This window comes from Apus apus, chromosome 4 (assembly GCF_020740795.1).
Source record: "Apus apus isolate bApuApu2 chromosome 4, bApuApu2.pri.cur, whole genome shotgun sequence".
NCBI classification, from domain to species: domain Eukaryota; kingdom Metazoa; phylum Chordata; class Aves; order Apodiformes; family Apodidae; genus Apus; species Apus apus.
The window spans coordinates 84,935,594-84,959,490 of record NC_067285.1 but is presented as its reverse complement, the minus strand read 5'-3'; positions in this window follow the sequence as shown (position 1 = coordinate 84,959,490).

Below are 23,897 nucleotides of genomic sequence, written 5' to 3'. Positions count from 1 at the left end.
CCATGAGGCAGCTCCAGAGAGGGGAGGGGTACGGACCCTCACAACCCTCTATTCACAACCTGTTTAGTTGAAGCCCAGTACCTTGCTGAATTATTTTATTGCTTTTTGGAGTTTCCACACAGGATTAGCCCACACTACAGGGATGCCATGAGAGGGAAAGACCCAGGACTTGTTGCAGCCAAAACTAATAGCTCTAATGTCTCCTGGCAACTATGGTGCAGATACCTCTTACCTACAGGGGACCAAACATTAATGCAAGAGTTATGCAGAGACTGAATGAAACCTCTCAGTTTTTCAATACCTTGTTCACACATGTAGGAAATTGGCATTACAATAATGTTGACAGTTAACGTGTTGTTACCATTGTTTTCCTGTGGTTGGAAAAATAAATTATGAAGAATTATGCCTTTAAGAGACCCTGAAATTTAACAGTTTTAATCAGTTACTATCAAGCAGAACCATCACCAGTTCCAGCAAAAGGGCTGGATGAGGACTGCTTTACTCTAACTGATTGAATACTGTAACTTGCCTTTGTGTTTATGCTTTCTATAAAGAAATACTAAGCCATTTTGGTCTTGTTTATTAAATGCTATGACTGCTAGATTGTAGTTATTTATAGGCTGTACTCAGTGGCAAGAAGTCTGGGTGGTTTGAGGAAATCTGGTGTTGAATTGATTTTCTAACTGAGATGTTGTAATACTGTATTCTTTGAATGAAAACACAGGTATCACTACATTTTACTAAAAACAGACTTTTTTTCCAGTAAGTTAAATGAGTAAATTAATGTTGTTACCAAAATAGTTCAATTAAAACTTCTGCATAAAGTCTAGCCAAGAGAGATTTGTCTAGTACTCTGATGAGAAAAGGAAATCAGTCTTTTGGAAGTTGTCTGTTTTTAAAGGAAGATAGATACATGAAGTAGTAAGTGCTCTAACAATATACTTCGGAAAAGCTTGTTTAATGCTGCTGCTTCACAGGAACACATTTTCATCAGTTTGTCCTCTTATACAGACTCTAAACAAAGGCAGAGCATCTGTTCCCTAAGAATAAGAAAGTATCTGGATTAAAAACATTTACTTCAACTGAAAATAAGTGTTCCTTGAAGGACACAAACACTGATTTGCTCAAGTTCTTTGAATGCAGATGGTGACAAATACTCTAGTTGTCACGTGTACTGATACATTGTTGCTGTCTAAAGTTGCTCTACAAACATCAGTAAAACATTCATAATGTAATGGAAGATAATTCCCCACTCACACATTTGAATGAGGACTGAATTAATTCTAAAAACACAGAAAATTTAAAAGTAAGTAATATCTTCAGCTTGTAATTCAGGGTGCCACCATATATTAAGATAAATAAAATGCCACTAAATCTTCAGATGAATTGTGATCACTGTTATTTATAAAAAATTAAGAATTACTGGCAAAATATGCCAAAATGGTATTTTGTTTTCAAATAGAGGTATGTATCTGCAATTCAAATTGAAAATAAAAGCACAGGGATGTGTGGGCATAATTTAGCCTTGCAGTGCAAGAATAATAAATACATAAAAGCTACAGATTTGTAATATATTAATCTAATATACCATTGCAGTCTACAGTTTCACTGAACCAAACTTAAATGCTTTTCTTCTTGTCTCATTCCCATAGGCACCAGGAGGCAAAAAGGAAATGAATGAGTAAAAATGTCAGGAGGAGAACTCAAATATCTAAATGCATTTCATTTTACAGCACTGTTTGTATCTCTTATGGACAAATTGGTTCTGAGTTTAAGGTCATATGCTCAGCTGCTGTAAATTTGTGCAAGTCACTGAAGGCAGAGGAGAATTAATTTATACCACAGAGCAGCTGGCTTTCAGTCACTACAATGCCCAAAGCTAGAGTTAAGCTGTGAAGTTTTGTGCTCCTTATGAATAGATGAGGTTACATTTTCACTCCAGGAACTTACATTGTTTCGGTCTCTCCATTGTTTGAAAACAAACAAGACATCAGAGAGATGATTTTCCAAAATCAGACCAAAGGTGATTTAAGGCAAACATACAAACTTAATAAAAACCATTCTCATTTGGGAGAGAGGAAACTTCAAACCACAGACAGGAAACATACATCTTTAGGCCATATATGTTTTTCACACTTGTCAAATTATTTTACAAGCATCTATAATTGTACTTGAGAACTTTCTAAGATCAACAGATTCCCATTTACTAACATCTAAAGTATTTAAAAAATATATATATAAATTAAAAAGTACCTCCCAAGTTTAACCCAATTCTTTGTGTTTTGATTGTGGGAATATTAATGCCTTGATGACTCCTTACAACACCAAACATAGCATTCTTATTTACATGCTATTGCAGTTAAAGCATTTCAAATTACAGGAAAAACAAAACACTGCTTAAAATACTAGGAAGATGATTTTATATATTACGCAAACACATTTTGACTCTCCTGAAGTAGCACAGATTGGGGTGGGGGAGTGCATAAAAATGCAAATACTTACAGAAGTCCTGCATCTGCACAACAGGTCTAACACTGTATTGGAGCAAAATTCCTTCCCTCACTCCAGTCCTTTAGACCATTTAGTCAGAATTCTGGCCTGAAAGATACAGCTGTAAATTTCCCAATGTGGATATGACACAGATGTCTCTCATTCCTATAATAATGGTCTTAATTTCCCAAATGGGAGAAATGGATCACAAGTCTTTCTCACAGCTATAGCCAAGCAATTCACAACTATCACCATCAGAGTCTGTGTACAAATGTTCTTAGTAGATATATAGAAAGCTTGCTCTTTCCTCCCAGCCCATTAGGTTTGCATTATAGCTTGGGGGGATAAGAGAATGCTGTAATAGTCCTTTTCCTGTTCAAAGGAAATCTTGTAGCAGGAAGTAGAGATTTCCTTGCTCAGCAAAGGCAGACTTCACAGAGTTTCTTGAAAAAATTCTCTTATGGTGGGTAACAGTCATGAAATCACATATTTTATCTCATATCAGGAAGTTTCAGCAGAAATACAGATAGGAAAATAGCAAGATAACTTTTAAACCGAGCAAATTAAAGGTAGGTAAAATCACAGGAATGAGGCAAATAAGATATACAGCTATTAGGTTCTAAACTCTTACTGGCACAAAATACAGCTAACTATTTTAACATCCACCAGCTAAGGAAGGTTAATGTCTTACCAAAACACAAAGGACACTGTCTATGATAAATCTTTGCTGATGAGTTATAAGCAGTAAGTTTACACCTGCATATAAGCACCACTAATGATTAGAATAATTTTTAAAATGTGCTTGCATTTGCAAAACAAGAGAAAGGAAAAGGAGAAAGGAAAAGGAGAAAGGAGAAGAAACCTGATCTTCCTTTGGAAAGGTTTGAACTTCAGGTTTTATTCTTCATCCTTGGTAACTTTAGAAAACATTGATCTAGATACCAAATATTTTGGTCATTTTAATAATAATTCCATTCTGGATAAACCCTCTCTGGACAAAAGTTTGCATAGTCACATGTCAGCTCTCAGAGGTCATATCTAAAGTTACCATCAGCCATTAGCATAAACAAATTTTATTTTTTTTAACAATCCACTGGAATTCAAGTTTCTAGTAGAAGAGGTTTCATTTATTTGTAGAAAGTTTGAGGGCCTTCACTGGAATCAAAAGAAAAGAATTTACTTCTAAGTGTAAAGATTTTATTTCACTGTTCACTCCCACTAAAAAAAAAAAAAAAAAACAACAACAGAAAGCTAGTCTGCTTTTTTGTGTTTGTCATTCAGAATGTCAGAACTTGCTCTCTGGGTACTAGAAAGACATGGTTGGGATCACACTATACAGGTAATGAATTCTGATTGAGTAAATTAGGGAAGAAAAAAAAAAGAAGAAGAAGAAGAAAAAAAAAAAGACCATCTGACAGTGCCACAGATGTGTTAGGAAAAAGAAGTGCCTCCTATAAACAACTTCATGGAGGAACCATATGTTCCTACCCTCCAGTCATGCCTCATATTAAGTCTCACATTGAAAAAGAAGCTTTGTATATGCACTTTGTGCAGTGTACAGTCTGCTCTGCCACAGAGACAGCAGTCACTTCTTTCTGAATCTTGTTGGCTAGAAGTCAGAAATGTCAGAATCTATCACTGAAGATGCTCAGATACTCATAAACTCTCCCAGCTTCAGCGTAAAACATATGAAATGCCAACAATTGAATTAATGTGAGCATTTACTTCCCCCCTAGGATGGGGGTATGGGGCGAGGAGTGTAGAAAGAAGCATCCCTTGATTTAAAAATCGCCACATTTTAATTATTTTTTTTATAATAGGATGTGGACAAATGCTATTACAGAAAAAAAGTATTTTTACCCATTTCTATAAAGTTGGGCACATGTGCACACAAAATCCTTGAAGGTAAAGTGACATATAAAACCATTATCAACTTTTTTTACTATTTCGAAGTCCTGAAAATCTACCAGATTGCTTTCTTCATTCTGCTCCCAATGCCTTGATCAGCAGTAATCATTCAATTAATACAAACAGTGCTTTTGATAGTCCATATATATGAACCACTGGAGGCTGACTGCAGCGAAAACCATGTCTGTAATAAGGTGCATATTTGTAGAGAGAACTGCAGGTGAATTTCCTGTGTCTTAAGTGTGTTCCCTAACCAGTTTGATCACCTGCTTTTCAGTTGTGCTCCAATGTCATCATGACCCTTCTCATTTTTAAGGGCTGCACCTGATTGAAGAGTAAGTACAAAGTACTCCCTCTGAAGAGACAACAATTTCTTAGCATTAACAGGGCATCATTAATTAAGGATGATTGAAGGTGACACAATACATTCTATGATTTGGGGCTTACTCAGTGCTCAGGGGAAAGTTTCCACAAAGACCGAATTTGCTGCCTTTGAATAGTTTGTGTTCAGTTTTTTCCCTTTCAGTAGCAGTAAAAAAAAAGCAGGAACTAAAACTCTAGGACTGTATTTTGCAGCATAGTAAAGCTTTTATGTGGTCACTCCTTGTAGGGAATGGTGGTTGGTGCAGTAAGTAGGGCCAGCCACTTAAAGGAAACCTATTGGCTGAGGGCTAGAAGTCTTGTACACATGCCCTTGAGACTAGCAGGAGGCAGAGGTGTAGAACTTAAAGTTTTCCAATCTCAGTTTTTTGTCCATTTTATCCTTCTTCTGGGGGTACTCTTAGACACTTAAGAATTAACTTTTAGATTGCTAATTATGATTTTTTTGTCTCCATACATTTTTATGGAAATTAGTGAGATATATATACATATATATTTGATAATAATTTTTGTTTAAAAAAATAATGAAAAATATTGGTAAAAATATCCCAGCCTATTCTAGTTACCATGCAGTGTACCTCCATCTCCTCACTCAGATAATATTAACTGTTGTATAGAAAAAGTAAAAATTACATTGAAATAGTCCTCTGGTAAAGGAAAGTTAAGCTAAGAAGCAGCTATTAGAGATGATCAAAAGAATCAGCTTATCTGAGAAATTCTTTTCAAGATACCCCTTTAAATACTCTCTATACATCCTAGCAAAAAGATTTTATATAAGATACCAAAGCTGTAAAAGAAATTATTTCTTTTCACACTGCTCAGTCATTTATGTGACCGACATCTATACACTCAGGTGCACAAGGTAAATCATGTCTCAATGACAAGAGTTTGACCCAAAACTGCATAAAAATAAAATTCTACCCATTGACAGTCAGCTGTCACATTATCATAGACATTACAGTAACTTTGTGAAGCTGTATTACGTGTAAGAACATAAATATATTCCTTATCAAAGTCAAATAATGGAAAGTGGGTCAAATAAATAGACATTTTTTCAGTAATATTCCAGGCAAAATCCATGTTTCATGTTTCCCTGAAATACAAATTCTCATTTTCTAACTAATACTCACTGGATTATTTTTCAATAAAACATTTGTTATAATAATTCCTTCTATTTTCTCTCCCTGCTTGAAACTTATTGTCACCTGTAAATCTTCCTTGAGACCCATTTTTTCCTGATATTTTCCCAAGCACTAACTGAATTCCCCCATCCTACAACAGTAGCAAGAAAACCCATTACCTCCTGTCAAATGTTTTAGGTATGATAGTAATTGTCATAACAGCAGCTTTTCAAAAATAGAGAAAGCCTAAACTAATCCAACCCCTCACATGGACTGCCTTTCCCTGAAGAAGTTAAAAATTAGGGTAGAAATTACAAAAGAAAACAATTTAAGCTTGCTGAGAAACATCAGTAATATAGCATTTAAGACAAGACTCCACTATCAAAATGGTAATGCAGACATACAGCTATAATTGTAACCTCAGTGAACAATTAAAACATGAATTAAGACACGTAAGTGCTGTTAAATCACAAGTGAGTGGATTGCATCAGCTGTGTGTATTTTGCTGATGGAAGTTGTGAGATGTACCTTATAATCATTGTTATTATCTTTGCTTGATGTCTTGCTTTTCCAAACAGGTAGTTAGGCATGATTTTAAATAACAGAAAACCAAGTCAGTGTCACAAGTATTCACATGCAGCAAGTCTCTTAACCATGTAGGTTAAAGGATTTTGTTTGTTTTTGTGAAATCTGAATCTTTTGCACAGGCTACATAAGAAATAGCTGAAATGGCAACAACCCAATATATTACATGTTATATCCTGTAGCAATTGATCCTCAAAGTGAATGTAAAATGGAAGTATTTCTCAAGATGGTGTAGAAACTGTAAAACTTTTGAAGTACTATTTGGTTTTGCAAAGTCATCCAGATTTCAAAAACCAATAAATGTAACTTCCCATGAGAACTATAGGTAAGGTTTAGTGACCAGCACAGAGCAAGTTTGATTTGGATGTCATTTACGCAGCTATAACAGCAATTCCACAGGCTGTGTGTAAGTCCTTGCTTTTATAAAAATAAAAATGGTTAGTAATTCAAATATGATCTCATGAAGTTAATCAGTCTTTTTCTTGTTTTTTCCTGCTTTGAGTCAGTAAATCTTTCCACGAATCTACTTGTGCCAGACTTTGTGAGAGATTATGGAAGCAAGCATTTGAACAAACTTTAGGTCATATACTGGCATTTTTAAGAGTCTATTTGTGTCAAGTAAAATACGCTTTTACTTTGGTCTGAAGGACAAGTCTACATATATCCACTTTCTACTCACTGTAAATCATGAGGTTCACTGATTATGTACAGTAAATATAAACAAGCTGAAGATCCAAAAGCAATTAGGAGCAAAAAACTAGACTGTTAAATCAGTATTGTCTGAATTGACGATCGTTCTGTTATCTTTACTCATCAGACAAGCACTACTGGTGATTCTCATCTTGTTTTAGGGAGAAAAGAAACTTCATATTTCTGTTTGTACTCTATGTTTTATATATAATTTTGGTTGCATACTTAATGCCTTTTTCTGAGGTCAAACTATTAAGGACCTTGCATTCTCAACATTGGTTTGCAACTAGGAAGCAGGAAAGATCACCTTCAACTGCAATGTTAATGTATTTTCCAGCATATCATTCAGGTCACAGAAAGCAATAAATTCAATAACAATGTATAACTTCTATATCTTTATATGAACCTGTATTTGAACCTGTAGACTGCCAAATGACTGAAAGAGATCCTGGAAGGTCATGTTTTGGGCCTTCAATTAATTTGAGTGTCTTTGAATATCATCATGTGCTGACAGGAGACTCAAGTTAGAAAAAGTGCCGTGAATGACAGTTGTTGGTCTTTACCCGTTACATTCACAAGTGTTACACAAACTGCCTGAGGATCATTCAGGTATTCTAAATGAAAGCTATGCCCCAGGGCTATGTGTGATGTCACAGCTTTGATCAGCAGGTCAAACTGAAAATAGAGCACTTCCCTGAACAGACGTGTTTTCAAATAATCCTATAAGATGTATATAGCTTTGTAGTGGGTCTCTCTACATATACTATTACTCTCATTTTTAGAGAGGGGGCTATTAAGAAGACTTCTCTTTGTCTTTCACCTGGTTAGGTTTGATTTTTTTTAATGACCAAGCAAAAAAGATCAGATACTCCAGTGACACAGTATACACCATTTTTAAACAAAATCTCAGATTGCTATTACTTCTTCCCCTGACAGTTACAAAAAGAAAATTAGACTTAGAACAAGCTCCTAATAAGGATATGATGAATTTTATTCTTAACTACTCTAATCACACAGTCTGATAGTTAACTTGCATATCAATTAAATAATTTTTTAGTACTGTTGTGGTATTCAATTAGTAACAGGGAAATTGATGTATATAAAGACTCATACTGACTGCACCTCCTGTTCCTGTACTATCATTCATACTCAGGTTAATTTTGTCTTGAAAATGGCCAGAACATCAGCATCTGCATCAATAAAGATCAAAGCTAAGAAGAACTGTTTATTAATTTAAAATCTTACTGTAATTGCCAAGTTGCTCAGGCAACACTCAGAGAAAATATAATTTCCAAGATCCCCTGTCCATATCATGCAATAAGAAGCCATAAACATACATATTTTTAAAGGACTTGTTCTGGGTTTTTCAAGATGTATTTCAAATTACTTATTTGAACTCTGATTTTATAAGTCTACCACTTAAAAATAGCTAATAGTACCCAGAAACTTGAAAAACCATTTTCAGTTTTAGCTAGAACATTAGATGTGAACAGGAAGAAAGCATTCTAAGCTTATACATCTCCATCTGATACCTTACTCATATGTATGTATATACAAACGCAGATTTCTTAGGAAACATTCACAAAATATTTGTTATCCTTATTTATAATAGAAAAGTGATGACAGAAAATGGATACAGTGGAAATTATTAAATAAAGAGCATTCTTAACAACTTGTTTGTCATATTTTGGGTGTGCTAACAATCTGAGAAGTTGTGGATTCTAGCTGCTTCATATGTGTAGGCTCCAATATTTACAAGATGCAAAATATAATATTAACAGAGGAAACAATTTGTACTTGTTTTTCTTCCTTCTCTGCTTAGTCTCTACCATACAGTTATAGGAATAGTCATGACTCAGCTCATGCTAAGCAAAACTTCATCTTTTCACACAGTTTTGACATTTGCAGACTCAAGAATTCATTCCACCAGATTCCCACCATTAAATTCTCCAATATTTTTTTCCTCTTGAATACCTCTACTTATCAAATCTCTCCCAGGTGGATTCTAATAATTCAAGAATATTTTATCATTATTTTTGTGAAGTGTAAATGGACAGATACTTCCTAGAAGAAAGAGGAATCATTCTAACGTAAAAGCCTATGTTAAACTCTACTAGAAAGAAAATTGGTTCCATCCTGGCTCAAAACAAGACAATTGGTTTATTTGATAAAGAGAGCCTATGCCATTTTTTTAATGGGTTTTCTGTAATGCAGGGCTGTACACAAGGTTTTAACAATGTTTTTTGGATTTTAGAGTCTTAATGCTAAACAATCTCAAGATGTATTTTAGATGAAAAATAAAACTTTTAGTCTTTGGTGTTCTTGATATTTTCAGTGACTTTATTGTACATTAAGTAAAATTTTATCCATAGCCGAAAACCAGTGAGGATAGAAGCAGTTATGTGTTCTTAACTACAGTGGAATAATATAAGAGTAAATGTCACAAGCATCAAACTAATTTCTGTACAAAGTTAAAGACCCTGGCAGACTGAGAAATCATCACCATTAATGTGGTGGGAGCATCTGCATACAAATCCAATTCTAGTCTAATGTCAGTAGGTGTAAGTTCTTACTCATAGAAAATTCATTACATTGCCTCTTGAATTTTAATGGCAGGTAACTGATGCTCACATCATGTGTTTTTGAGTACAAACGATGTTCAGAAAAGAGTCAGTGAAAACTTATGAAATGGTGACTTTGCAAGCTGCTCAAACTTCTGCCCTTTGCCTGATCTGTCAGAAAAAATCAAACAAATCCAACCCAACTTTACACAGTGAGGCCAGTGGTATTGCCCTTAACACTGGTAATTTTGATTTGTCACGGCTAAAAGAGAAGTCAGTCTATGTTGCAAATAATACCTTCACATGGCACATAAGCTTTTTCAGAGAAAAGCACTAAGAATTATCAGAGGTAAAGAAAATTAAACAAACATAAGGAAACACTGCAGTTTGTTTAGCACAAGAAAAAACAGATGTGTAGTGGGGAGGGGAGATGTAACAAAATCCAGCATCTGGAACCAGAAACTAACAACACTAAGATGAGAGAGACAAAATAAATATGTGAACATAATTTACTAGGAAAAGTTAGTTTAATAAAGGTAAAACTATTTTCCCCTCAAAATTTTAAAATAAAAAAAACCAGAATAATATGTAAGGAAGAAGTACTTGTATCAGCATGGCAAAGAACGGATTCTTTACAAGATAACTGTTTCAACAGTGCTCTTGGATTCAAAGCAAGAATTGAATTCACAAAGCAGATGAGCCTGCATTGTATAGGTCGTATTATTTAATATCAGGAATACTGTCATCTTAATATCTATTGACCTCAGCAACCAGAGGCTGTTTCACAAGCTTCAGTTTCCTTTCCCCTGCACACTGGCCGCCAACAGTCCTGCTGTAGGGGAGCACAGCCAAGGTCTGCTTCTGCATATAACCTTGGTAACTGTCCCCAAACTGTCTCTGAACTTGTTCAAAGCTCTGAGATGAGATCACACCCAAGAATGTTTGGTTTATTTTGTATTTCTTTCCCGAAATAATGATTTTAGAAATATGTACTTAACCCAGCACTTGAAGTACTATATCCAGTAGCAATAGCAACCACCACATGTGGTTTTTACTGCACAAATATATTTAATGGGTACTCAGGGAAAGTTCCTGTTGACTCTATGAAAAAATACAAGTCTGCAAATATGTTTCTATGTTTACACTTCTACAATAAATACTGCTTTGCTTCTTTTCCATTCTCCATTTTATATTTGTTTCTGTGCCTTTGTGTGTGTATGTGTCAGAATGGTAATTGTTGCATTTTGGAGGTTTTTAATAGATTGTGGATGAGAATAAAGTAGACAGAGGGAAAACATGCTTAACATTAGAAACTCAAAAAGGAGGTAAAAATCCAACAGCTATTGTCTTGGAGGAGCAGCATAAAATTGGATTAAAATTTGCCAAACCTCAATAATGCATAATTACATATTTTTTAAAGCTTTAAAAAGTCTAGATATGTTTTGTCTTAGTTTTTTATTTTATTATAATGAAATGCAGAAATGTACATACTATTTTGATACATTTTAAAAAACATGAATTACATGTGAAAGATGCAAAATAACAGATCAGCTCAACTTTCCAGCAGTGGTATAATCTGAAAGAGAATGCAATTACTGCTATGGTTGAAGAGTTATTTATTATGATGAAGTGCTACTTTAGCATCATCAAATGTACTTCTGAACTTCTGTGTAGCATTTATAAAACTGAAACAACATTTCAAGATAAAACTTCATTAGAAGATAAAAATATGTGTAAATACGTTTCCATGAACTAGACATTATTAGTCTGATGGGAAACAACACTGCTTTAATTTAGTCCTAGCATTTTTCTGTCGGGCCAGCCTCTAGGTTACACATCTCTTTGGTTAGACCTTGCTATTGCCTAAAGGTACTAGGAAAACAGAAAAAAAACAGAGAAATTACAAAGAAAATGAGACTGACACAAAGGCTGGAGGATAAATCCTATTATTACAGGGAGCTAAATATATGTAGTTTAGATTGGTAAATATTAATGGGATACTATGTGTTTTTAACAGTCTACAAGTGCCTTCACTGTGACAGTTTACCTGATAAAAGTCTCAGTCACCATCTCAAGAAATGGCAGACAAAAAACAGTATCCTGAGGCTAAAAAAGGTTTAGACATATTAGAATAAAGTTATTAACAGTGTAAGCAATTGAATATTGGCATCATCTATAATACAAAGAGAGATTGTGGCATTTTACTACACACATTTGAGAACAGCTCCAATTAGAAATTATAGGAACATTGAATGAAATAGTCTTCACAAGTATAAATGCCAAACTAAATGAAATCCTTTCCTTTTGACCCTGAAGTATTATTACTTTGGAGCTAAAATACATGTTCCCTAAAAAAAAAATCTCATAAGTATAAGGACGATAACATCCAATAATATAAAATTAATTTTAAGATATTAATTTTTAATATATTAAATAATTGTATCTTCCTCCTCCTTAGTTAAGATTATTCATTATTCAAGTGCAGTATATAAATAAGAAATAGCACAGACAGGAGTATCCAAGGTTTTTAACAATTGCTAAAAGAAGGGAAAAAGAACTTTAATTAAAGACTGAAATCAACCATTAGAAGAAAGAAAATTTGCTACTAAAGGTAAATTACTTTTACTCCACAGAAAAGATAAAAGTTAACAAGCTGGTAAATCCAATCATAAAGCACAATTATATTGGAATTTATCTTACACTATTTGACTGAAACTACAAAAGTATAACCCCAGTAAAATGGCTACATATTGAATGGACCTCAAGACTGAATCATCAGTCTCCTGAGATGTTGATGTATCCTTCACATCAGCTCTAAGACCTTTTGGCTCATGATGAGCAATGCATACATTTCCATTTTCATTTTCTTTACCCTTGTCCTGTATCTAAAACCTTTCTTACTCCAAAGCCATAACTTCGTATCAGTTGGAAGTATTTAATTTTTTATAAAAAGACAGAAATATATTCTACTACCTCATTGACCTTAAGAATACTTTTCAAAGGTTTGGTGGGTGATTCAAGCAACTAATATTAAGAGATCAGAGAAAATATATCACATGGTTAAAATAGTATTATTTATAGTTCTTTCATTTAGTCAACCACAAACTTCTGGAAGTACCACAGACTCACCCTAATTTACAGATTTAATTCTCGTATCAGGCATTGCTGATGACATCTAATCATATTTTGCTGTAGTATGTGGTTCAGGAATAGAGTTATTTAGAGATTTCCCTATTCTGAGTAATACAGGTAAAGTCAAGTGAATGCTCACATGCAGACCTGACCAGGCATATTTTCCAATGACCAAATAAGCCCTCTTAAAAAAAAATATATATATATACATATATATGTATATATGTGTGTATATATATGTTTATAAACAAAAAAAAACCCACAGCATTTCTGGATTAAGCCAAAATTACACATTTCCACTATAAAAACTATGTATTTCTAGTTACAGAACGGATATCTCTTGACTGTATCTTCTTTTAGAATGAAAGACACTGTGTGTGCCTCAATTAGTCTACCTGTGAGCATGCATGTAAATCATAATTAATCTCCTATTTCTAAAGGATACTAAGCAGATTCATTCTTCAAAGTGGAATTAGACTAGCCATTAAGTGAATTCCTATTGCAAGAAAAGGAGCTATAACTTCTTTCTTTCCTAGCCATATGAAGAAGAAAAGCAAAATAATTATCTATGATAAGTGAGTATTGATTTCCTTATGGTAAAATTAGCTGTGACTACTTAAGACTGCTATAAACTTTTGTTTTATTAATTTATATTTATAGAGAGAATGAATAAAAAAACAAACTGTAATTTTACGAGACATTAAATGCCAACAATACCTACATTTTCTTTACTGGGGCAGGTGATTGCATTAAAATTTTGAGAGTCTAGGACTTATTAAGATATAATGTTAACTTCATTCCTTTCACTCTTTTGAAGTATATTTTTTCACATTCTTTTTTAAGCTTCTTTTATTTGCTTTCAAATGAAAACAAGTCAATACACAACCTTGCCCATGTATAGAGCAACCTATTAGACTTCAGCAAAGTGCCTTACCACTGTCAAGACATTTTCATGGCAAATGGTCTAACAAAGGTATAGCAGCACAAAGTAGTGACTTTAATAGGTATCACGGTTGAAAATGAAAAAGGAGTTCATTTGTGTAATGAAAATATAAACACATTTTTGCCTTTTCTGAGCAGAGGAAATGAGATTGCAGCTATGTTTCCATAGCTGAACAGGTTATATTTTATCATATAGCTAATTTAATAACCACAACCAAAGCACTTGAACCAACCCAAGTCAAAGAATACAATACTAAAAGATTGCAGGTTGGAAGTCCATTTCACAAAATTACTTCAGTAAGAGTTTTGGATCTATCCAAGATCAGGGGTGGATTTGGTTTTTTTGTTGCTTATACCTGCAGGAAAATGCCAGTCATGTTTACATGAAAGATATAGTCATACTACTAAAGATGATAATTACAAATTAACTTATTTCATAATCTTCTGTTATAGAACTATCTTGAGGGATTTTTTAGTCTTTTCATTTCTTCTCATTTCATTTTCTAAGATGTCTGAAAGTCAACTTGATGTAAACAATTAGTGAAACAACAAAATTAATCCTTTATGAACCTTCACAATACAAAAGCACTCAGAGTCCATCTCACTTCAGGTCCATCTGACTCAGTACTTAATACTTAAGTATGGCACTACCCTAGCTACAGAGATGAGCAGAGTTTTGAAAAATGATGGAGTCAAGCAATATGCAACAGCTGCCTTATACACATTCTGGTCTTTCTTACGCTGCTACGGAGTTACACAGGAAGCCATGCTAAAATACCCAAATTGTTTTTCCAGCTACCACATTTGTCTTCACCTCTAGAGAATAATCTGAAGTGAAGGGGGATGGAAGTACCCAACTTCTTGTGTACCTACTCAGTGGTGCCTTGAAACAATAATTTTGTGATCTGAAACATAATATTTTTTTACTTTTTATTCAGTTGTACATAATTATAAATGCTAATACCCTGTATGAGTCTACTCAGCTTTCTGATAATGCCTCTGTAGCTTTGTAATTAATCAGATTTTAAAGCTACAACAGGAAAGTTAATAATGCTTTAAGATTTTTCTTACCCAATACTGGCATCTGCAAAATTGCCTCAGTATTACCGAGTATTCAAATAAATAATGGAACATGAGAGTCACACACTGGCAAACTTCCAGTTGCTTCCTAGAACAGATCAAATATTGCTGCCACTGTATAAGAACACGTACTGCCTGTGCTTACAATACATTTGATTTTTATGTTTAAGAGGGAATCCTGCAGGTTTTATGGATGTCAAACAGATTATCTGGCAACCTCAATTGTACAAGAAACTGTAGCTTCTGCCATCACGTCAGACACGTACTTTAAACACCCAACTGAAACACTCCTGAAGATGCAGTAAATGTCTTATACAGTACACACCTCTTATAGAGTAATGAGGTTGAGAAGCTGCTTGCACTGGCATATGTAACTTTTCTAACATAGATGATCCTAAATGAATAGTTTTACAAGGGATTTTCAGTAGGTTCATCAAGAAGATTTGGTGAAGTTTTACTATCCACCTTGTCTTAAAGGCAACACACTTTTCATCAGAAGACAGAGACCAGGAACTGGTGTTTCCTTGATGAAAGAGTTTTAGCTTAAAAATGGTTCTGTGGAAATCTGATTATGTAGAAAGTTAAAATGTAAGACCTAGAAAACAATTTTTCATTGTGATTTCTTGGGTTGTTTTTCTTTCATATATTGTATTTATGTTTTTAGACAAGTCTAAATCTCTGAAAAAATCAAAATGTCCTTGCCCTTTCTGCTCAGAAGGATTTCAGAGTTAATAGCTCAGAAGTAAAATGAGTTTGAAAGACTCACTCAGAAAGACTAAGCTATCTCAGTAAAATTATGCAGGATAAGCAGACCACTGAAATGGATTAAGAACTTTCAGCAGACAGTAGAAGACATCAGAGATCTGCAATTGGAGATCTGAAATCAAGAATAAAGGGTGATATAATACAAAAATAAATCAGTTATTCAGAAATGCACACTGAGAGCATGAGATATGAAAGGTCTTAAATAAAAATGGAAGGATAATTTTAGTATTAACATCAACATAATCAACAGCCCACATTTTGTCATTAAATGTACAACATTCCACTCTTATCAGCATTTCTTTTTTCATTCCAAAGGAAGCTTTTAGAGTGACAGCTGGCTCAGTTGCTCATCATTTCTGTGGAAGCACTGATCGAGTAAGATTAGCAAGGTACAGAAACTCTAGTGTTTCTCATAGCTCAACATTCCCTAAAAGTAACATGTTGTACACCAACTGAATCAATAAAAACAGCTATCAACTTCAATGGTGACATAATATTTTCTGAAAATGTACCCTAGCACATAACACAAAGCAATTTCCAAATAATTTAATGAAACTGGCAGACAGCTTGCTCTGTGGCATGCCATGCTGAGACAAAGTTGTAAAAGCTCTGATGTGACATTACTGTTTGTTAACATTCTCCCATGAGCCTTCTTTCTGGTGTGGTTTGAGAGTAAGTCAGTTAGTGATATTGCATTTATTTGCACAGATGTTTTTTCATGTGTATTTTACCACTGAGGCTCTGTAAAAATAAAATATGGCTGAGCAAAAAGCAATTTAAAATATCAGTATATACTGCATATTGCTGACAACTCACATACTGCTGACTCATTTAGTTGTAACAAAAACCACATTTGGATCTCATGTAGAATTTGGATTATTCTAAACAGCCAGTATACAGATTATATTAATTATTAAACATATATGACATTATTCAATTTTTATCTTCTGAAGTAAAGACGCCGTTTTGTTTCTTGGCTCAGAGAAAAGAAGTTCATAAAGTATCAGAACGTTGTCAGGAAATAAGTTACTGCAAAAGTGCGTATACCGCTCTGAAGAAAAATAAATAAATAAATAAACAAACTCTTCCAAGCAGAATTGCCATGAATATATTTTTTCCTAAAATGTCAGTATAAACATTCTTTTAAAAATTCTCTGTAGAGATCACTCTTATTTGTCACTCTCCTACATGCACATTTGAAAGTAACGTGTATTTCTTCCTCACAATTACTTGTAATATGTAGACCATACTGCTCTAAAAGAAGAATTTCTTGATAGGAGACAGCAGGTTATCTCTGAAATAAAAAGAGATTACTTGGTATTTTTTGAGACGTATGAAGAACAATCTGCAGAATGTGGGGCAGATGAAAGGGAGTTTTTTAAAACTCATTAAGGATATCTAGTCATTTACACAGTAAATGTAAGCCTTTATAAAGTTTCCCTTAAGTAATCAACAATTCCCTTGCATCTGTAGTATTTATGAATCCATTACAAGATAATTTTTCTAACTGATTTTTTCCATGTATTGTGCTCATCTAAAATACAGTGCAGCTCTGGTTTTATGGCCCGAGAGGGAATTTCAGGTCTCTGCATCAAAACTACAGTAGTTAAACAAGGATAATTTTGCATATTGATCACACATATCTTTTGGAGTGTATTCTCTGTCCTCTACTGGAAAACTCTGACATAAATCTTTCAAACATACTGAGAGTAGAAAAAAGAAGTTAATACCACCATTTTGCAGCAAAGTAGCATAACATGTCCACAAGAAAAACATGGTGTCCCTTTTCCACTCTGTGAGTAAAGAACAAGGATAGCCATGAATGATGGGGGCACTCAGTAGCTCCTTCCCTCAGGACAACATGTGATAAATATACAATGACCATGGAGGAAACTAAGGCTTATATGGAACACCAGACTCAGGTACAGTCTAATGACCTAGAGAAAGAAACACAAGTTTTAGTTTGGGTTGGAAGGGACCTTAAAGATCACATAGTTTCAACCCCCATGGGCTGGGACATCTCCTACTAGAACAAGTTGCTCAAAGTCCCATCCAACCTGGTCTTGAACACTTCCAGGGAGGGAGCATCCACAGCTTTCCTGGACAACCTGTTCCAGTGTCTCACCTCGCTCACATAAAATAATTTCTTCCTAATATCTGACCTAAATCTATCATCTTCCAGTTTAAAACTGTTACCCCTTGTCCTCTTGCTACATGCCATAATAAATGTTGATTTCCTTTAATGCTGATTCTTTGGTAACAAACAAAATTTCTACTGATATGGAGCCATAGCATTGCTCACATTCGCCTGTGGGGTCAAAATATCATGGACCTACTTGTTGTCATTGACTGCGCTTCATGAGTGACCAGCATCTTCTGCACATCCTCAGAAGGCCAACATAAAGCCACTTACAAAGCAGCATAACTCTTGCAGAGGGGAATCCTGGCAGTTTCTCCCCATGGGGCAGTATTTTTAAAAAAAGGCCAGCATTTTTTAAATACCTGAGGCAGAAATACATTCTTCAGAAAAACATGAAGCATTATTATTCTGCTTCTCCTTACATGCTGTGTTTTTCCCTCGATGTTTGCATTGATTAACCCTCTTGCATGGCAGAAAATCTTACCTAGATCTTTAAATTTGTTTATTTATTTACCTTAGGGGTGGAACTTTACATAAAGATAAGCTATATGTGATAAGAAATGTTCCATTTCTTTATCTTTTTATACCTAGCCAAAACTATGAGACTTTCTGAGTAGGTGTGTGTGTATATATATATATACATATGTATACATAAATATATAAAGTGGTTGGGATTTTATAAGCTGGCTTCTCAGCTACCTTAGAAGAGAAACTCCCTCACACTCTAGAAACAGCAAAAAAACCCCAAACAATCCTCTAAAAGCCTCAACACTTCTAAAAAACCCTCTAAAACTTGCTCCATTTCCCCCAGATTTCAAGCACTCTACAGAGCCAGTGTTCAAAGCACTAATGGGAATCAGATATCAAATGCTAAGTTGATGTTAGTTGTCTGTCTGCATGTGGCACTTGAACATTTAACTCTCATATAGGACTTCCCTGGATGTGGTGTCTTACACCTTTGCATTTTTGTCCCTTCACTGTGCCCCTGTTTGGGAGCTCGTAATGGGAAGTGCTCATGAAGAGTGTTTCCAATATTCTCCAGTGGTATCTTTGTTAGAACTCAATGTTACTTGAAAGTTGAAGTCTTTTTCAGAACATAACTCAGCTTTTCAAAGTACCTTGGGCTGGGCAATGGTGTTGATTCAGGCAAGTGGAAAAGCAAAAGTGCTAGCAAATAGTTGGAATGAACAGGCCTATGTTTGTGCTGAAAAGGCTTACATTTATACTTTCAAATTTAAGAGTGGAAAGAAAACATACATTTAAGTTGATGGCCTCCATTAGTGTGACTCACCAAAAAGAGTGGTAGTGGAGTCATGTTGCAGTCTTCATGTCAACCTCATAAATAAAAACAAAAATGATTGTGGTTAAATACTGGCCAGTGTTTTAAGGTTTAATATTTTTTGTATGGAAAATACTAAAATTGTCTAAATAATCTATGATAAAGATAAGATAAAGGAATTGGTTTGTATAAAAAACAAAATGCCCGTCTAACACTATTCAACACATGAGATCACAGCATTGTCAGAAAACAGAATTCATGAACAGAGATATTTCTGAAAAAAGATAGTGAAGCATTTGTCTTTTGAAACCAGCAAGGACAATAAAAGGGATTGCTTCATAATAGCTCACAGCATATCCCATAACTTTGAAGCAGAAAAACAAAGGCCATTTTACGAAAACTGTTAGGCAGCCCATGTAATAACCTGTTCAGGTCAGGGCCACTTCTGATTTCCAGAAAATAAATGGTCTTGTGAACAGTGACCCTTCTACAGAAATTTTGAGAACATTTATAAAGTATTAAAAGGATGAAATAGCAACCCACTGTGTCAGCTGGCCCAGAGGAGCCACTTTAACAAATCACAGAGTGCAAGTGATATGTGCTGCAATGACGTTTTGATTCTACTGCAGTACCAGGATAAAATACGACACTAGAGATACAGTGAAGTGTAAGTGCCACCTACATACAGCAGAAACCAACCTGGAGCTTCTACAATTTATGACCTGTCAGTTTCTGCACGACTTCAGTCTGAAGGCTCAGCTTCCAAAATGACTTAAGGAATTGCAAAATATTTAAATATTTTGTCCTTTCTCTTCCTTCACTCTGTTTTAGTAAATCTTCAATGTTCTTTGCTTATTTTTGTTCCTTTACTTACAGTTGCTCCTAGAGGAAATCATTATTTGTCAAAAGCACCTGGAACTCTCTAGTTTTCAGGTCATTTTGTTTATTCCACAGGGCTTATCTGTTCCCTGCTTACTGTGAATCTCAGTCCCCCAACAAATGTAGACCTTGGAACTTGACCAAAAACCCAATATTCTGCACAGCTTTCACCAAACTGCTTCATCTTTCTTACTACTTTGGGAACTGTTTATGGCAGATCATTGGCTTCAGTTTCTGAGCCCCTCTTCTGGAACTTGTTTGGTCCTAAACCTACATGCTGGTCCTAAACCTACATTTCACTAGCTCTTCCTTCAGATTTGTGTGAGTTCCCTTCAGGGACCTGTGCTTACTAAAGTGCTTAAGACCATTTGAGATGGTGCAGCCTGATAAAGTGAAAAAGGGAGAAAGTCTTGATTAAATTGGCCAACATATCTCAGACCAGGGTAATAGTTGTCAGGCATTGCTGAAGAGTTTCAAGTGTCAGGACTAGGACTGTGATGGTATCTTGAGAACATACTCAGGAGGTAGTATACCTTGATAATCCTCTCTCTTTTTTCACTTTTAGTTTTAACAAATATGATTTTTTGGGATCAATATTATAATATTAGAACTGTCAACAGTTTTCTATGTATTGAAACAAATTACTTAGTAGGATAAAAAATATAGCTGCTGTTCGCTCTCTGAAAAGTAGATTTTGAATTACATATATTATGAGAGCCTCCAGATTTTAATTTAAATTTCAAATTGCATAATCCAGTTCCAATTTTCCCTTCTGACTATTTCAATCAATATATTTCCAGGATTTGACATGAATTTCTCAGATTTTTTTACCTGGTAACACAACACTCAGAAGTTTCTGGTTTTGCAACACTGAATCATATTTGAAGTATTGTTATGTTCTTCCCAGGGAAATTCTTTATTTTTAAAAATAGTGCAACTTTCTTTTAGCTTCTTGCAGTGGAATTTCATTCTGTAGAGCACTGCCAAAAAAAAAAAAAAAAAAAAAAAAAAAGAGAGGTTTTCTTCTTTCAAGTAGAATCATAGAATGTGGTTTGGAAGGGACCTCAAAAAGTAATCTAGTCCAACACTCAGCAATGAGCAAAGACATCTTCAACAAGATCAGGTTGCTCGGAGCCCCATCCAACCTGACCTTGAATACTTGATGCTTTTTCTCAGTAAAATGTTGGCTTACCCCACAAACCTGCAGAGCTCTCAGGTGTGTTCTTACTCTTAGGCACAATAATAGTCCATCTTTCGTTAGATTGTTCCAGTGCTTAAATTAGAGATATGCTCAGTTAATTTGCTGGAGTATTCTGCAGCTCTCGTTTTAGGGCCCATGATTAACACCTTAAGTGTTTCATTTTCCATATGCCTTGAATAAAATGAAAATAAAACCATATTCCTTTGTCATTTGTTGGTGACATAAGATTTCAGGAGTTATATCCAGATTTAATCTTCCTTCTTCTATAACTGGTAAATCTCTTGTATTGTGTGCATACCTCATTCTTTTTTCTTTTTTCTTTTTTTTTTTTTTGCCATGCATCTATCACTTTAAGTAGATGGTTTATCATAAAATAAAGAATAATTCCTCGTATCTATGAATTTAATCTCTGTTGTCTCATCTCCATTTGAGCACACTAAATTCTTCATTATATTGGTTAAAAGTAATTGCTTTTTTCCAGTGGCACTGCTCAAGTAGACAGGAACTTCTTTTTTTGTACTAGATTCCTTAAATTTGACATCATGAGTACTCGTCTTCTCTCTTCAACTTGACAACCTTCACAGTATATCAACTTTTGGATCTGTCCGTGGCAGATTTAAGTATTACTGCTTTTTCATTTCTTTGAATTTGAATGTAAAAAACCTTAACTATGTTAGTCACTGTAGAAAGACAACATATTATTCAGAAATGGTAGGAAAAGGTGAAACAGAGGGGAGACTAACTATGTCAGTTACAATCCATTAGGTACGTTGATGAACAATATATGGAGTTAAAAGCAAAGCTAAGCAATGGGTAAGTCAGTGATAAACTGCAAGCATTTCTACATATGTATATAAAAACTTCATGTAAAACTTCATCACTAGGTAACAACACCTCAAATCTCAAGTAATTTCAGATATGGAATGGGAAACTATTGCTCTGGGTCATAGAACAGGCAGGCCTAGAGCAGAAGATACAAGGAAGTAGCAAGCTGGTCCTGAGAAGAAGGGAGGAGGTGAGGAGGGGGAAGGGGGGTTTAAGATCTGGTTTCACAACTCATTATCCTACTATGGTTTAATTGATTTTTTTTTTTTCCCCAAGTTGCACCTGTTTCGCCCATTACTGTAATTGGTGAGTGATCCCTCCCTGTCCTTGTCTCAGACCACAAGCTTTTCATTATGTTTTCACCTCCAGATCCCACTGCAGGGGAGGAGTGAGAGAGTGGCCACGCGGTGCTCAGTTGCCTGCTGGGGCTATACCACGATGTAGTCCTATCATGAAAAATTAAGTAAAACACACACCAAGGTACATAAAGCATATTTGCTAGGGTTTGAACCCAGAGAATAGTAGCTCAGATTAAGGTTTACAAAATAAGTATATTAGGATAATAGCTGGAAATCTTATTCTGAAATTATGAAAATTTAAAAAATTAAAAAATAAAAGTAATTGACATTCACATGTCTTTTCTAATTGTAAAAACGAAGCACAAAAGTAGCAGTCTGGTTTTAGGTCCAAAACTAAGTCAGATTTTGATTGTTTATATGAACAGCATAGCAGATGGTACTGGCATTTTTTTGTACAGTAAGATGCAAAATAATTAGGCTTGGAGCAAGAAAACAAGCTATACAATACATGGTAAATGGCCCAATAATTTAGCACACTGATCAGGAAAACAATTTGAAAGTTATTACAGAAAATCATTTTAACCAGCCACACAAAGCACAGTAGCAGTAAAAATGGCAAACAAAACATTACTGTGAATGTGTAGATGGATAGACAGTAATAAAAGAAAACATAATGCTGTTACTGCAAACTTTCTATTAGGCTTTATAGGAAATACATATGCTGTCCTGGCTACCTGGTACAGCAAGAAACTAATGTTTTGAAGTAAAAGAAAAATATCAGCAAGATTATATTAAATCTCAAAAATATACACATATAGAAAAACGTGGCTTTAACATCAACATTATGAAATAATTTATGTGACAGTATAAGTTGCAAAAAACATTTTCCTTTAATCCTAAATTCCTGGTTTCAGGTATAGAAGCTCTGATTAAAGGTCTGTTTTCTGTAATACCCAGATTATATTAGTCTTCCTTTTGACATGGAATACCATCATCATAGGTATCAGGGTCCTAAAAGACTTGCATTTACAGTCCTTGAAAAGAATCATGTATTCCAGCATCTTGGTTGAGTTAAATTTCCTCATACTAGAATGAATGAAGCACTGGAAATTAGTAACAACCTAGAGCTAGGTGTGCAAAAATGTTACAATCACTCTACCCACAGTTAACGACCATGATGCAAAGTAAATAGTATTTTAATAAATGCAAAAGCATGGACATATGTAGCCTGTTCCTCTCTAAATATTTTAAACTTCTCTTCCTGTGTTAAAATAACTGTCATGTTGATGCTACATGCTAGTTACATCAGTAGCATCATCAAAATAGTACTCTTGGTCTGGCACTAATAGATAGTGAATAATTTTAGTCAGAGATTAGGTTTAAATGAAATTCAGTAAAACATTTTCAATAATTCAGAAAGAATTATTTAGTAAGGAAAATTCATAAAATTCAAGACTAAAGGCAAGAATTCTTTAAAAAGTGATTTATCTGTTATGCTATCACCAGTTTTTCTTTACTGTAACACTTTTGACTCACCCTATCTTCTTTGGTATTCTTGAAGAAAAAGAATTCATCTGCATTTAAAGCCCAAATTTTTCTTATGCCAGCTGCATTAAAAT